Here is a 14947-nt window from a genome sequence, read left to right as displayed (position 1 = left end):
AGGGTCCCACGATGTCAGCACCTGCCTTCTTTAAAAAAATGTTTATTGAAAAACAGCATTACAGTGAAGAGGCAGAGGATGAACAGTGGGAGAAAAGGGAGAGGGAGGTGGTGGTGCTGGGGTGGAGAGAGAGAGAGAAATACCTTCCATCTACTGGTTCACTCCCCAAATGCCTGCAAATTCAGGAAAAACCTCTTGGCTGCCTTGAATGTTTCCATTCCTGCACTTGGGACTCCAGGCCAGAATCCAAGTGTCTCTCCTGGAAGGCCAGCCATCTGCCAGCAGGTCTTGGAACTTCCTAGCCTACATGACCACATGACACAGTGCCTTATCCCATGATGCCTTTGGGATCCAGGGGACCACAAGTGCAGATTCCATTCGCAGTGATTTTGAAAAATGAAAAAGAATGCATCTGTACTGGCCATATACCATCTTTTTCCCCTTGAATTCTTCTACACACAATATACCATTTATGTCGTAGTGTCTTTAGGTATTATAAGATATCTAGGGACAACTGAAAACATATGGGAGAATATTTGGTCCAATGCAAATGCTACCCATTTATGTACAGGACTTTAGCAATGGTGACTTTAGTGCCTGCAAGTGATCCCAGACCCCATCTGACACAGAGCTTCATGGACAACTGTCCATATTCCGTAAGTCCTTGCAGGGTCTCACCAGACACAGATTAGCATCCTGAGACTTGAGGTGCAGGTCTAATGAATCCTGCAAGGACAGAAGCAGCTTTGCCCCTGGGGATCAGGTCCCCACTGGAGGCGTTTTCAGATGCACACTGAGCTATGGATGGGAATGGGGATTTTGGTGAGGTCTGCAGTGGAAATGAGGAATAGATGTGATTGAAGACGAGGAACAAGGTGAACCTTGTTTGTAAGAGGCAGGGAACTTGGTTTCTGGCATTTTTCTAAAAGGTATAACTTGCCAGGAATGAAACTGGACATTAAATGGAGGTGAATTCTAAGCAAAGTGCTGATTCAGGGGCTTGCCTTCTGGCAGTGTTTCAAAAGAATTTATTTGAAAGGGAGAGATACAGACATACTGGGAGAGAGATTGTCAGCTGCTGGGTCAATCCCCAATAGCTAGGGCAGGGTCAGGCCAAAGCCAGGAGCCAGGAGCTTCTTCCAGATGTGTGTGGGGTCCAAGCAAGTGGTCCAACTTCCGCTTAATTTCCAGGCACCTTAGCATGGAGTTGGATAAGAAGTGGAGCAGCTTGGACTTGAACTGGTGCCCATATGGGATGCTGACACTGCAGGTGGGGACTTAGGCTTCTATGTCACAGAACTGGCCAATGGCCATCTGACTCTTTATAGTAACGTCCAAAAAGAGAATTTAATTTCTGGGAATTCTGAACAAAACGAAACTAGAATTTGAAGATTTGGAGAGTCTATCCATATTACAACAAATGAAATGTATTCTGGAAGAGAACACCAGGGTGTGGCTAGGCTGTGCCTTGAAAAAGATGCTTGTATGACATGGACAGAATCTGTAGGTTTCACCAAGGGTGAGCGGAATGGTTTTGAAATGAAAGTGGGCTGACGGCCTTCCTGGATGGAGAGGACGGAGTAATGCAGGGCATCAGTTGACAACATGCAGTTTTTGTCAAGAAGAATGAAGGTGACCCTGAAGGGGATTCCAAGATAATCAGGGCTCCTGCATCTGTTACCCAGGCTGACAGGCAAGACAGAAGCCATGGGACACTGCACGGACCAGGAGTAGAGGCTCCGGAAATGTTTGGGATAATGCTGCCACCCTCCTGGGCCCAGATGGCAGAGTTTGAAACAAAGAGAATTATCATGGAGAGGCAGAGACAGAGAGAAGGCCTTCCAATCACTGGTTCACTTCCCAATTGGGAACCATGGCCAGAGCTGGGCCAATCTGAGGCCATAAACCAGTAGTTTTTTCTGTGTCTCCCACATGAGTGCAAGAGCCCAAGGACTTGGACCATCTTCTACTGCCTTCCCAGGCCATAGCAGAGAGCTGGATCAGAGGAGGAGCAACCAGGACTTGAACAGGTGTCCATATAGGATGCCGGCATTCCAGGTGAATGCTTGGGCTAGTAAACCACTGCTCCATCACAGAAACTAGTTGCTTGAGAGGGAGAGACACAGAGAGTACTGCCACCCTCTGTTTCAGTCCTCGAATGTGTGCAACTGCCTGGCTGGACTGGGGCCAAAGTCAGGAGCAGGGAATTCGATCCAGGTCTCCCTGTGTGGGTGGCAGGAACCCAAGTACTTGATATCCTGGGGACGGGTTGTTCACAGACATGTGTGGGCACCTTTGGGTTGTATTTCTACTTGTCTACAGGAGGCCTCCTGCAGAGTTGGCCACCTCAGGCTGTTTTGTCCAACCAAGGACATGCTGTTGCCAAACCCCTTCCCATGTGTGATGAATGTTCTACGTTCTGAACACTGAGGGCCCCACATCTGCTTTCTCAGTTTCCCTGGCTCCACCATGTAGGAAGATCTCCATGGACTGGCCATTCTGAAACAGTGACACCAGCTCTTGATGTGAAAGGAGAGACCCAAGGAGCAGGCACTGGGAAAATCCATGCTGGCTCCTGTAACATAATTACAGCCCATCTCAAGATCCTCACAGTGTCCAGGGACAGCAGAATCCTGTCCACGGGCAGTGTCTAGTTCCTAGGGCCAGTGGTGTCACCTGTGCAGCCCAGGGTCTGTCACTCAGGGTGGGCTCAAGTGTCCTCCAATTGGGGGCTGCAGTGCCTGCTGGTCTGTCAGAGTGCACTCGTGCCTTCTTCCTGTCTCCAGTTCCTGGTGCACTGAGTCCCTGAAGATCCTCTGGACAATGACTGTCACCTTCACACAGTGGATTTCAGACAAGCTCAGCCAGACTCCAATTCTGTTCCCTGCCCAGCAAGAAAGAGAAGGAAGAGGCCAGCGGATCTCTCTGAGGCAGCTGTGTGCTGAGGGCTCTTCCCGGGCCTCCAGGATTCTCCTGATGAGCATGCCCCTCCTCCCCCTCTGCACTCCAGGACAGCCACAGAGACACAGGGACTCCATGCCTGCTGTCAGCTGGGTTTCCCCTCCCCCATCCTTCTACAGGCCCCAGGTCTAACCCAGTCCTGGAGGCCACAGGAAAACAACAGGAAAAGCACACTATGTTGCATTTTCAAAGCACCCAGCCCTAGCAACCTCCATGAAATTCAGGGAAGCTGAGCTTCCCCGTGGGCACTTGGGGTCACTCCTCCAACTTCTGAGAGGGCTCCCGGACAGCAGCAGTTGAGATGAGCGGGCAGAGGTGGCTCCCAAAGGGCGGGTTTGCACCCTGGACCTCACAGGGACGTCTGCACTCTGCACATCGGGTCCCCAGGAATTGCCCTGACAACAGGCAGCAGGCTTTTTGTTTTTTAGAGAATTTTTATTCTTTTTTTAAAAATTTTATTTATTATTATTATTTTTTGACAGGCAGAGTGGACAGTGAGAGAGAGAGAAAGGTCTTCCCTCGGTTGGTTCACCCCCCAAATGGCCGCTGAGGCCGATGCACCGCGCTGATCCGAAGCGAGGATCCAGGTGCTTCTCCTGGTCTCCCATGCTGGTGCAGGGCCCAAGCACTGACCTGGCCTAGAACCCGGGGTGTCGGCGCTGCAAGCAGAGGATTAACCTATCGAGCTGCTGCGCTGGCCACAGCAGTCTTTTAAATACAGCCTCCAGCAGGTTCCTCATTCATGGCTCCACCCTGCCTCTGCACTGTGCTCTGTACCTGCGTCTTTAACAACATTGATGACGGAGCCGGAACACAGGGCGGTGCAGTGGGTTAAGTTCCCACGTGTGATCCCAACTCCCCAATCAACGCATGTAACAGGGAAATAACGGGACCCATGCTGTGGTTTATGGCACTGGTGATTGGGGTCAGGGACTAATGACTTCTTTATCAATACATTTCCGTGAGGAAAGTGCGTGGACGCACATGCGCACACACACACGCTGGAGTTCAGGGCACCACAGCCTGACAGTAACAGCAGCTCAGCGAGGGGCCAGGGCAGAGGGGACACAAAGAGCTCCCCCAGGGCAGCGCTGGTTTCTCCTCCTGACTCTGCTGCTCCCTCAGGATCCGGGCCAGAGAGACCCCGGGAAGAGTGGTCCACGGGCAAGGGAGGAAGGGTCGGGATTCCCAGAGGGAAAAACAGAAGCCGGAGCTCGAGGTGGCAGAGCGATCATTAAATCCACAGAGGGGAAACCCCACACGCCACAGCGCCACGCACCCGCTCCTCCATCAGCTCCCACACAGCTGGGAAGGGCGGGGACACGGACACGCGGGACAACCCCGCACCAGACCTTGGGCTCCCACAGGCCACGCCCACCGCCGCGCGGCCCAGCGCTTTCCCGCCCTCCGCAAGCCCTGCCCACCCGCCCGTTGCCCTCAGCCCCTCACACAGCCCAGGCCCCTCGTCCCGAGGGCGCCATCACGACCCCCAGCGCGGCCTGCAGGCCGCCGAGGGCCCTGGGGGCTGCCGCCCCCCTGGGGAACCCGGATGCGGACCCCGCTTCAGAAAACAGAGCTGTGGACAATGGAGGACCCAGCGCCAGGGCTCCGGAACGGGGACAGCGGTGCGGGGTCACTTGAGGGCCGCCTTCCGGAACCGGAGTCAGAGGAGAAGACAGGGAACCGCGGACGCGGGGCGGACCCCGCGCCGAGGGACAGGGTTCCAGGAGGACGGGCGCCGGCCCCAGGCTCAGGACGCCGCTCCTCGGGAGGAGGATGCGGGAGCCGCGCCCACAGCTCCCTGGAGGGCGGGAAGGGCCGGGCCCCTGGAGGAGGCCGCGGGGCTGCGGAGCCCGGGCGGCAGGGGGCGCTCTCCGGGACCACAGCCTCCTGGTGTTTGTAACTCCAGGCCTTTCATTATTACTGTTGTGTTTATTCATTGGAGAGAGAGAATTACAGAGAGGGGAGAGAGAGAGAAAGGTCTTCCATGCTCTGGTTCGCTTTCCAGATGGCCACTACAAGGGGTCTCCCAGGCAGGAGCAGGCCCCAAGCCCTCGGGCCATCTTGCATGGCTTCCCCAGCCCATTAGGAGAGAGCCAGAACGGAAGAGGGGCAGCCGGGACAGGAACCAGCGCCCATGGGGGAAGCCGGCTCTGCAGGTGGAGGCTTAGCTCACCGGGACACAGCACAGGCCGGGCCCACGGCGTTTCCGGTGCTGTGCTGAGAAACTGACTTGAAACTTAGCAGACTCCAGGAGCTAGAATCCTGCTGTCTTTTCTCTTAGAGAGGGGAGGCCTTGCCTCCTGCGTGCGGGCTTGTAGTTTATAACTTTGTTGCAGGCAGAAGTCTCTGAGGGTTAAAGTGCAGTTAAGGAAGTGAGGTTAAGGTGGCTGCAGGTCATCCCGCACTGTCTTGGGCTCAGAGGCTCTGGAGCTGGTGCAGTCACACTAAGGAGAGGAGCCCAGGAGCTGCAGCGTGGGGGCGACAGGCCATGCACAGAAGGGCAGGGTCAGGGTGAAGTTGGCACAGCGGGTTAGAGGGGGACCTGTTCACACTTTGGGATTAAGGAGTGAGAACCAGATTTGGGCCGTGCATGCACAGTCAAAAGTTTAAACACTTTTTCCTTTTACAATAGATATACTATACCTATACATAATAGAATATTTGTATATATGGAATCTATATTTGTTTAATTTGAGCCATTCAATTGACACCAATGTACAGGTAGGTGTACAACCAGGAATTTGAACGTGTAGGTCTTTTTTCCCAACACGTTGTGGAGTCCCCTTCTCCAAGTGGGAGGCACAGACTGTCCATGTTGCAGCTTTCTCACTTCCTGGCAAGGGCAGCCCAACCCCCAGTTTGTAAGAGAGCGGGGGGGGGGGGCTGTCGAGAGTTATCTTTACATTCATGGACAAAAACCGCTGTCAAAAGTAACGTTATTAAAATAGATTTATTATCCCTGAAAAAAAAGTATGACAGCCTTACTGTTGAATATCTGAAAAACAGCAAAATATCAAATCATCAAAATCATATCATTACAATTGATACCACAAATACTGAAACAAATACTCTATCACACAGCAATCCTTAAAAACATACAAATTAAATGAAAAAATCTGGAGCCAGGGCCATGGCACAGTAAATTAATCCTCCACCTGTGATGCCGGCATGCCATATGTGCGCCGGTTTGAGTCCCGGCTGCTTTTCTTCCAATCCAGCTCTCTGCTGCGGCCTGGGAAAGCAGAAGATGGTCCAAGTCCTTGGGCCCCTGCACCCACTTGGGAGACTGGGAAGAAGTTCCTCGCTCCTGGCTTCAGATCAGTGCAGCTCCTGCATTGTGGCCATTTGGGGAATGAACCAACAGAAGGAAGACCTTTCTTTCTCTCTCTCCCTCTCACTATCTGTTACTCTACCTCTCAAATAAATAAATAAATAAAATCTTAATCTTTAAAAAAAGGAAATATAAAATTTTTTAAAAATTAGTGAAAAATCTCTTTGTATACCTCATTGTCACCCCCAATGGAATCAGCATTACTTTTCTGATTTTATTAATACATATCTAAATATACATTTCAGGGGATTCATTTATAGAAATCAAGCCACAATATTTGGCTTAGTTATTTGACAATAAGGAAACAAAGCTATTGCTATTGTCTCTGTGTGTGTGTGTGTCCAAACTCATGTTGAAAATTAGTCCTCCAGAGCAGACCCAGGGACAGGAGGGAGTCGGACTGGGAGGAGGCCTCGCGGGGGGCCACCGCAGCCGCCTGGTGCAGCCACGTGACCATGGAGTTGGTGCCTTCCTGGATGGCGGACTACTCCATGCTGTCCAGGTCGGTGGCCCGGTATGAGCTGGCCGCCTCCTGGCTGCAGTCCCGGGGTGCCGCTGCAGGCCACTCATTCTGCCTGGCAGCCCGGGCCTTGCAGCAGTGAGGACCAGAGGCCGGAGACCGGTGCCTGGGCATGGCTGAGCCGATGCAGTCCTCAGAACGCCGGCTGGGGGAGCTGTCGTGTCCACCTCCCCGGCGCTGGGCCTGGGGGACCATGGGCTCCCAGCCTCCCAGGTGGCTGGCCGGCCACTCATAGGGCTCGGGCTCACTGAGCGAGCTGGCTGAGAAGCTCAGGGAGTAGCAAGGTGGGGTCTCGTTGGAGATCACCCGGGGCTGGGCCTGGGGGTGCAGCTGGGCCTGAGCGGCCGCCTTGGCTGGAGCCCTGGCCTCCTTCCCGCCCCGCTTCAGAGCCCGCGGGATGGCGGATGGTCACCGCGGGGGCGGCCCCATCAGAGTCCTAGAAGCAGTACCTGGCCTCCTCGGTGGGCGTCCTGAGGCACAGGGACTGCCCCCCTTCACCCCAAGTCCAGTCCAAATGGGCACTTGGGAGCCGGGCCAGGGGCAGCTCCAGCCCGCCCCGGCTCCTGCCTGTGCCTCGGGCCTGCTCCGGGCTCCAGCTGGTGCCCCCGGCCTTGAGCTGGTGCCCCGAGACCTGGCTAGAGGGGGCCGTGAGGCCGGGGGGCTCCTGCCTGTCCAGCCAGCCTCGGGGCTGCTCCCTGGGGGGCCCTTTCAGGGTCTCATCGCTGAGGGACACGACGCTGGAGAAGCTGACCAGCGTGCCCTCCACCAAGTCAGTGCACGAGTCATCTTCTGGGGCACCAGCTTGTAGACAGGGACGGGCAGCGCCCGGCGGCCAGGCACCAGCACCGAGGCCACTTTGCGGAGTCACGCGGGCACTGCGGCCCATAGGCACTCCCGCAGCAGCTCCAGCTCCTGGTCCGCGGCCATGTGGTTGCAGGAGCCTGTGGGCGCCGGCCCCTCCTGGCATCCAGCGACTTCTCCCCAGCAGCGCCCGGCGCCACCTCCACCCCTGCCAGTGCCGTGGTTGGGGCAGGTGGGCGGCAGCAGCTGCATCGCCATGTCCTGCTGCTAGGAGTGCTCGTGCAGGGCAAGCATGCTGAGGCTGGAGGCGCAGAATTTCTCGTCTGGCTTCTCCACGGTGAAGCCGTCTGGGTGGCATGGTCTGCCCGGGGCTGTCGGGCAGCTCGCTGGGGCTCACTGTGCTGCTGCCCAGCCCACTGCAGGGGTCACTGGGGATGGAGCTGGCAATGGACAGGCTCTGGAAGCTGCCCAGGGAGCTCACAGAGATGCAGCGGCTCAGGACCAGCAGTATCTCCTGCACACAATTCTCGGAAGAACTGGATGGCGTGGCATCCTCCATGCCCAGGCCTTGGTCGAGGCCACGCTGGGGCGCCGGGATGGCAATGGGCAGGGAGGAGGGCCCTCCAGGTCCCACCCAGCTCTGCCTCTTTGGGGCTGGCCTCCTCCAGGCCTTCGAGGGAGGAGTCGCTGTCCAGGTCTCCAGCCTCGCAGGGTCCCGGGCGTCTGGCGGAGGACAGCGAGGACAGCAAGCTGCAGCGGGACAGTGAGAGGGGCCCCTCCTGTGCTACCAGCCTCTGGGGGCGGCCGGCCAGCCCCCAGCTTCTCGGGCACCTGGCTCAGGCCCTCTGCTGGCAGCCAGGCCTGCTTCCAGGCCGCGGGGGTGTGTGCCTTGGGGCCATGGGGGGGCCCCCACGCCTGCCCTACCCTTGGCCTCCAGCAGCAGCGCGTGCTGATAGGTGGGTGACAGCTTGATGGTGTGCACAGGGGTGTCGGTGCTGGCAGCATCCCGGGTGGGCCCCTCGGCCTGGCTGCCCCCTGGGTCGAGGTCGAGCCAAGCTGGCTGCAGCTGCCCGCCCAGGAGCTCCTCGCGGTGCTCGGCCAGCGGGCAGGGTCGCATGTGCTCCCGCGGGCAGTAGCTGGTGCTGCCACTGTTAAAGCTGTCCTTGGACATGCTGGCGTGGGCCGCCTGGAGCCGGAGCAGGGCATGCACCCAGCCCCCTACCTCCGGCCGGCTGCTCTCGGGGCCGCGGCAGAAGGAGCAGGACTGCGCCCGGCCCTCCCTCGGTGCATCCTGCTCGGGGTCCCCGGAGCTGAGGCTGAAGCTGTCGGTCGACGAGGTGTGCAAGGCCCAGATGTCCTCCACCAGATGGTCGATCCACGCCAGTGCCAGCGCCAGCTTGGCCTTGGCCTTGGCCGCCACGGCCACCTCGCCACCCACCTCCTTCTCAGGCTCCAGGCCGCAGCGGACTGGCTGGGCGCGGGCCAGCACCTGGCCCTGCAGGAAGGGGCTGCCCAGGAAGAACAGCACGGCCGGGCTGGCGGGCTTGGCGGTGGCAGCGGACAGGGATGGTGCCTCGTCGTCGTTGAAGCAGCCCGAGTCGGAGGCATAGTCAGTCCAGGTGCCGCAGGGGTGGCAGCGGCCTCTTGGCGGTGGCCTCGGCGGCCTTGGGCAGGGCCTGCATCTCTAGGAGGCCAGGCGCCTGCACCAGGGGCCAGGCGTCGATCTCCGCCTCCAGCGCCCCTGCTTGCCCACGTAGAGGCTGGGCACGCAGGTGCCAGGGGACACGGCCTTGGCGGCGCCTGGTGCTTGGCAGGCCGGTGGGCCAGCAGGTTGCACAGGGAGGCGGCACTGCCCATGGCGATCATCTTGTGCTTGGAGTGCACCAGGTTGCTCAGCATGCCCACGGCGCCCAGGTCCCACAGCAGCTCCTGGTCCTGCGCGCTGCGGGCCCACAGGTTCCAGAGCATGCCGCACGCATTGCTCACAATGGTCAGGCTGTGCAAGGTCAGGTGCTGCAGCAGCGTCTGCAGGCCTTTGTGGTCCCGGAGCACCTGCCTGGATGGGTAGAGGGTGGGAGCAGGGTTGGGTGTGGCTGAAACAGATGGCCCCGCCCCACCCTCTGGGATAGGGAGGCCAGTGCAGAGGGCCCAGCCCCATGCTCCTGGGATTGGGCGGCCAGAGCAGAAGGCCATGCCATGCCCTTTGGGGATTGGGCGGCAGTTGTGGGCATTTGAGGGCGTGCACCAGCAGGTGGGGGGGGGTGTTGTGTCTATGTTTCTCAAATAAATTTTAAATAAAAAAAAAAAAGGCCAGTGCCATGTCTCACTAGGCCAATCCTTTGCCTGAGGCGCGAGCACTCCGAGTTCTAGCCCCGGTTGGGGCGCCAGTTCTGTCCTAGTGGCTCCTCTTCCAGTCCAGCTCTCTGCTGTTGCCTGGGAGGCCAGTGGAGGATGGCCCCAGTGCTTGGGCCCTGCATCCGCATGGGAGACCAGGAGGAAGCACCTGGCTCCTGGCTTTGGATTGACGAAGTGCGCTGGCAACAGCGGCCATTTGGGGGGTGAGCCAACGGAAGGAAGACCTTTCTCTCTGTCTCTCTCTCTCTCACTGTCTAACTCTGCCTGTCTAAAAAAGAAAAAGAAAAAAAGAAAATTAGTCCTCAATGTTAAATGGTATTTGAGGTGAGGGTCTTTGGGAGGTCATTAGGATTAGATGAGGTATGGGAGTGGGGTTCCTGGGTTTGCATTAGTGCCTTTATAAGAAAAGAAGGAGAGACCCAAGCTCATACACTTTCTCTGTCTCAACATGAGCTGCCCTGCACAACTTCAGGACTCTGCAGAGAGTTCCTTTCCAACCAGAAAGCTCCCATCAGATGCAGCCCCCAACTTTGGGCTTCCTAGTCTCCAAGAAATGGATTTCTTTTCTTAATAAATTATCCAGTCTGTGGTATTGGGCTACAGTAACAGAAAACAGAGGAAGACAGCCACCAGTTTCCTTAAAGCCTCAAAAGAACACCAGGGAGGGCAGTTTTCCCCGTTGTCCAAAGATGACTTAGAACAATAATTCTCACTGAATTCTTCTCCCCTCTGCAGACTCACCTTCCTCATGATGCTGGACACACTGGTGACCTGGGATGCTAGAGATGGTCACCCCGGAGAGGCTGCTCATACTGGGCATGGTGACATGGGCCATACTGGGACACTGGTCTCACTGCTCATGCCGGGGATGGTGACACTGGGGATCCAGAATCATTCCGGGGACACTGGTCACGAGGGGCTACTGCTCACACTGATGATGATACTGATAACACTTGGGATTTGCTTTGAGTCAGAAATATTTTGTAGTTTAGTCATCCAATTTTGTGTTTTTCAGAAATGCATGTATTTTACCCTAATGTGAATACAGACCATTTTACTGGGCCGTCTTTTGGTGCCGCATTCAACATCAAGTTCCTTGGCAGAAGACAGAATGTGGTTAATTTACAGGGCTACCTCTGGATGATAGAGACTCCAACTGTCAAGAGCATTTTGATTGTTAGTTTTGAGTCTCTAATGTCTTCAGATGTCGATGTATTTCCTCATTCTGTGCCTCTCTGACTTATGGACCACTTAGCTCTTTGCTCTCTACTAATTGATGATTGCAATGAAGCACTTGATCATGTTCATTACTACAAGTACTCAACAAGCTCATTGGCAGACTCACAAAAAAACGAGAGTGATTTTTTTTTCAAAAAAGTGAATATTCAAATCAAACTAGATTTTTCCTAATAATTTCTGAAGTGCATTTAAAACACATACCTCAAAATTTCAGATTCATATATGAACATTTTCTAAAATATTTGTTTATTTTCATTTTATTTGAGAGAGATAGATGAATATACAGAGAGAAGCAGAGTGCTGCTGGTTCACTCCCCAAATGCTCATGACAGCCAGGGCTGGGTCAGGCTGAAGCCAGGAGTTTAGAACTCAATCCAAGTTCCCCACATGGGTGGCAGGGGCCTGAGTACTACAGCCATCACCTGATGCCTCCCAGCATGCACCTTATCAGGAAGCTGGATTGGAAGCAAAGGATCCAGGACTCGAATCAGGCGTTCCTATATTGGATGCCTGTGTCCCAAGTGGCATCCCAGCTGTTGTGCCATTTAACCTCACCTTTCCCCAATAAATGAGTTCTTTGGGGACAGGTAGTTGCATTAGAGCTCATTCTTTCCAATTGTCTACATACTGAATAATTATTTACTGATCAATCCCAAACCTAGTGTGTTCTTACATTTTCTCTAGCCATTCTGCTTCACTCTCCTATTACTATCTCAGATAACCAATAGATTTCCATCAATAGTAGCTACTTGAATGAAGGGACAAAGACTTGCATCTGCAGGGCTGGCACTGTGGCACAGCAGGTTAATCCTCAATGCTGGCATCCCGTATTGGAGCCCTGGTTCAAGTTCTCACTGCTACACTTCTGCTCTACTTCCCTGCCACTGGGCCCAGGTAAGCAGCAGCACTGACCCAAGTATTTGGGCCCCTGCTACCCATGTGGGAGACCTGGATGAGTTCCTGACTCTTAGCTTTGGCTTCAGCCTGGCCCAGCCCTGGCCACTGCAGCCATCTGGGGAGTGAACCATTGGGTGGAAGAGCTTTGTATCTCTATCTCTCCCTCTCTCTAATTCTGCCTTACAAGCAAATAAAATAAGTCTTAAAAAAACAGCTTGTACTTGGGAAGTGTGGTTTCAGGAGATTTTTCAGGCTAAAGCAATGTGATGTTAAAATGCATGATGGGTCACAAGAATCTGATGGAGTAATCAGGATATTCAAACTAGAAATAGTCTGACACATTGGTTCCACTATGCAAGGGTGAGAATAAAAATGTGCCTGCAAACTTAGACAAGTCTGATTGTTCTGTAGCTGTGGCAATAAAGATCCATGTTCATTGTTTAAACCTCTCTAAATGATCAAGGACAATGCAGTTCTATGAATACACATTTGCAAAACTAAATTGTTGGTGTCAGCTCTCACTTGTGAAAGTCAGTCCATCAGGGCAGACTCACCACCGAACTGTACCTCTGAGCACCAATAGCCAGCAGCACTCTCACCCGTGGAGCCACACTTCACGGTGATGCAAGCTCACTCCCCCTCTGAACATCCTTTAGTCCCTGAGCGCCACGCTGCCCCAAGCAGTCATGGACGATCAGCATTCTGCTATGCTCTGAAGGACTGTATCTGCAAGCAGAGTATCCTCTTGTAATGCTAAGGCTTAACCACAGCTGTGTCTTTCTATCTCAGATCCTCAACAGTGGTCATTCTTGGGATTCTACTGAGACCATTCGCTGACTCACCATAGACTGCTTGGAACACAGGTGCATTGACTGGGCCCTAAACTCCTGTTGCCCAATGGATCTGCAGTCAGTAATTTGACTGGTAATTTGACTTCTGACTAGTTCCACTGGGCTCTTGATGCTCAGTGTATTTTACTATCTCAGAGTTTGTGACTGTCTTGGTTCTTATTATGTCACCAAAGCAGAACACTTGAGACTAGATAATCATAAAGGGAAGAAGTTGGGGCCGGTGCTGTGGCAGAGCAGGTAAGGCAGCCGCCTGCAGTGCCAGCTTCTCATATGGGCACCAGTTCTAGTCTCAGCTGCTCCACTTCTGATTCAGCTCTCTACTATGGCCTAGGAAAGCAGCAGAAGATGGCCCAAGTCCTTGGGCCCCTGCACCCACGTGGAAGACATGGAAAAAGCTCCTGGCTCCTGGCTTCGGTTCAGCACAGCTCTGACCATTGTGGCCATCTAGGGAGTGAACCAGCGATTGAAGACCTCTCTCTCTCTCTCTCTCTCTGCCTCTGCCTCTAACTCTTTCAAGTAAAGAAATAAAGTTTTAAAAAATAAAGGAAAGAAGTTTATTAAGCTCATGGTTCTAGGGACTAGAAGTCTAAGATGCAGTTGTTTATGTATACAAAGTCTTAACGTGATAGGTTTTTGTCTGATGATTGTAAAGGGAGTCATTCTAGAAGGCATGGGTTAGATGGGCATCCAAGCCACGCCAAGCCAAGTCTGAGGGCTAATGAATTGAGGATCACTAGACCAGTGACAAATGTGTGTCAAAGCAATTGGTGGAACTTTGTTTTAGAACCATGAAGAACTTTTGTGTGGGAAATCCTGACTGGTCACTTTGTGAAAGCAGGCCACTTAGTTCAGCCTGTTTTCCAGCTCAACTGATTGTTGCATTGGTTGGGGACCCTAAGGCACTGTGCACAAACACAAACTGTTGACTAACCAGAGTGACCTGTTGGTTTATCTGTGTGAAAGTCTCTTCTCCTTTAAGAAATAGCTAACTCTTTGCACTTTTCATGACAACTACCAGCAGATTGTTTTACTTACTGAGAAATTTCTGACAAATGAAAATCAAAGTTAACTTATTTTAGAGAATCTCTCAAAAAATAGGAAACAAACCCCAAGAGAGCTGGTTAAGCCACCACCTCTGATGCCAGAATCCACATGAGCCTGTTGTGAGTCTTGTGCCTGAAAAGGTAGCAGAGAGTGGCCAAAGTCCTTTGGCCCTGCCACCTACATGGGAGACCTGGATGGCATTCCAGGCTCCAGGCTTCAGCTTGGCTGAGCCCTGGCCATTGCAGCCATTTTGGGAGTGAACCAGCAGATGGAAGTTCTCTCCCTCTCTAACTCTGCCTTTCAAATAAATAAATAAATCTTGATATCTCAAAGACTTTACAAGCTTCTGAACCCTACCCTCCTTGCATTTCTCTGTCTTGTGTTATTTCTATTCAGCTTTATCTGACTATGTGAACTAATCTTCCTTTGGGGTTTCTCAGCAAAAATGCAAGCATCTTGCAAAATTGCCAAGCAAAAAATCAGGGGGATGGGGCAGACGTGTCTGCCAGCTCCTCAGTGCTCATGGTGTGTGGGCAGAGACAGCCACTGTAAGGTGAGGCTGTGTAACTGCAGAGACAATGGTCAGACACAGGACCTACCTCCCGGTGATGTGGATAAAGTGTCTGAGGAAGATCTGTGCAGGAGGCGACACTTGAGTAGCGACCAGACAGAAGATGAACAGGAAGAGCAGTCAGGTGTAGACTGGCTTGTGCAAAGGCTGTGAGGCAGCCCACATGTAGCTGACCTGCCCCCACAACTCGGGCCCATCTTGGCTGCCCCTGAATGGGGGCACAGCTAGTGTAAGGCTGGGATGGGCGTTATTTGAGCAGAGCTTTGAGTAAGGAAAGAGAGCTCCCAGCATTCCCTGTGAGGAAGAGGACATTTTATGGAGAGTGGGCAGATACTGGTCCCTGTGTTAACCCAGAGCTCAGACCTCATTTGCGT

At 53.8% G+C, this 14947-nt stretch overlaps 1 pseudogene; it reads right to left on the bottom strand.

Annotated features, from left to right (window-relative positions):
• Positions 1–4406: 4406 nt before the first annotated feature.
• LOC103346914 (adenomatous polyposis coli protein 2 pseudogene) lies at positions 4407–11153 on the bottom strand (annotated as a pseudogene).
• Between the last annotated feature and the right edge of the window lie 3794 nt (positions 11154–14947).

The sequence above is a fragment of the Oryctolagus cuniculus genome, chromosome 7 (assembly GCF_964237555.1).
Source record: "Oryctolagus cuniculus chromosome 7, mOryCun1.1, whole genome shotgun sequence".
NCBI classification, from domain to species: Eukaryota; Metazoa; Chordata; class Mammalia; order Lagomorpha; family Leporidae; genus Oryctolagus; species Oryctolagus cuniculus.
Note: the sequence above shows the minus strand (reverse complement) of the source record. Positions and strands in the feature narration are given on the sequence as shown.